Consider the following 2,441-nt stretch of genomic DNA (forward strand, 5'->3'; position numbering starts at 1 on the left):
TAAACTCAGTGCCAGCCTGTCAAGGGCTAAGAGACGGCTTATTGTGGACCCCTCACCTACTTCCAAGGTAGCTTATGATCAGGCCAAGCTAGCATATGACACTCTTCTACATACTGCCTCTTTGTTAAAAATCCGCTATAAGGAGGCTGAATTATTTCGTCATGCAAATAAAACGGGTGCTCTACTTTCCAAATTAGTCAAATCAGTAAAGCCCAAATCGACCATTCCTGCAATTAGGTTGGCAGATGGTTCTCTAAGCACCTCCTCAGAAGACATTACTCATGTCTTCTCAAATTACTACAAATCATTGTATTCCCCCAATGCAGTTCCTGCCGAGTCCATAGATGCTTTCCTACGTCAGGGGGAGCTTCCACGCTTATCGAAATCACAACGGGATCTCCTTAACAAGGAAATCGGAGAGGACGAAGTTCATAGGGCTGTGGGCAACCTCAGGTTAGGCAAAGCTCCCGGGCCGGATGGTCTACCTGCGGAATTTTATAAAATCCTGTTAGAACAATCTACTCCTTCGCTTACTTCCGCCTTTAATGCCTCCTTCGGCACACCAGTGATCCCCCCCCACTCTAACATTGCCCGCATCATTGTTCTGCTCAAGGAGGACAGAGATCCTTACTCCCCTTCCTCGTACAGGCCGATCTCATTATTGAATTCAGACTTTAAGATCTTGCACAAGATACTAGCTGATAGACTTGCTTCCTTTTTGCCGACAATTATCTCCCCTGTACAAAGAGGTTTTATAAAACACAGACATTCAGTTACTTGCGCTAGGCATATCATCGCAGCTATGGTTACGGCAAGGAATGACCCACATACTCCACGTTTATTGCTCAATTTAGATGCTGAAAAGGCCTTCGATAACGTTAATTGGAGCTATTTGCTTTCCCTCTTGCAACATCAAGGTTTTGGCTCTTCCTTTACGCACTATATTAAAGCGGTTTATTCTTCTCCCAAGGCCTTCATTACAACTAATAATTTAAACTCCCCTCTATTTGATTTAGGCAAGGGCACCAGACAAGGATGCCCTTTGTCCCCACTCCTTTTTAATATTGCTTTAGATCCCTTTTTACGCCTTATATTAAACTCGCCCGCTTACAAAGGTATATCAGTAGGGGGGAGGGAGATGAGGATCACAGCGTTTGCGGATGATATGCTACTCTTCGTGGGGGCTCCGCTTTCTACTATTCCAATAATTATGTCCTGCCTGCATAGTTTTGAGGAGGTCTCGGGACTTCGGATAAATTTAGATAAATCCGAAGCTTTGTGGCTCTCGGAGGGGAGGCCTCCTGACACGTTAACGTCATGGCCTTTTAAGTGGGCTTGCCATTCCATTAAATATCTGGGGATAGTTTTCCCAGTGGATATAACTAAATTATATGATCTCAATATACTCCCTATCATTGTCAAATCCTTAAATGATTTGAAAGCCTGGGCAACCCTTCCACTTAATCTCATTGGAAGGGTTAATCTTATTAAGATGGTGATTTTCCCTCGCTTCTTGTACAACCTCAATATGCTTCCGCTAATGTTATCACCACAAGACATACGGAAAATTCATGGCTCCTTTTCCCGTTTTGTTTGGAGGGGGGGTAAGCCCAGGATTAGTTTTCAAAAACTCACCCAACCAAAAACGAATGGTGGCTTAAACCTTCCCAATATTAAATTACCGTATTTGCTCGATTATAAGACGACCCTGATTATAAGACGACCCCCCAAAATCTGAATATTAACTTAGGAAAAAAAGAAAAAGCCTGAATATAAGACGACCCTAAAGGAAAAAAGTTTTACCAGTAAATGTTAATTCATGTAAACTATTTTTTTTAATAAAAGCTATGATTGAGAAAAATATTTTTTTTGTTTTTATTTCTTGTATTTTCCAACCTGTCCCCCAGTTACGCACATCTGCCCCCAGGCTTGCCACTCCAATATGGCACTGTGGCCCATGATATGCCTTTTAACCCTCTATATGCCACTGTGCCCCATGGTATGCCTTTTGACCCCCTATGTGCCACTCTGCCTCCAGAAATGCCTTATACCCCTATATCCCATTCTGGCATTTAGGGGGTTAAAATGCATATTATGGGGCAGAGTGGCATATAGGGAGGTATAAGGCATTTCAGGAGGCAGAGTGGCATTAAGGGAGTTAAAAGGCATTGTATAGAGCACTCTGCCTCCAGAAATGCCTTATACCCCTATATGCCACTCTGACATTTAGGGGGTTAAAATGCATATTATGGGGCAGAGTGGCATATAGGTGTATAAGGCATTTCAGGAGGCAGAGTGCTCTATTAAATGCCCCCTTAACGCCACTCCAGAAATGCCCTATGCCCCCATTTAACACACACACACACACACACACACACACCCTATACCCCCATTTAACTAACACACACACACACACTCTCCCCTCCCCTCTCAGCCCTCTC

The sequence above is a fragment of the Sceloporus occidentalis genome, unplaced genomic scaffold, assembly GCF_023333645.1.
Source record: "Sceloporus occidentalis isolate IW3139 unplaced genomic scaffold, rSceOcc1.0.p SCAF_22, whole genome shotgun sequence".
NCBI lineage: Eukaryota > Metazoa > Chordata > Lepidosauria > Squamata > Phrynosomatidae > Sceloporus > Sceloporus occidentalis.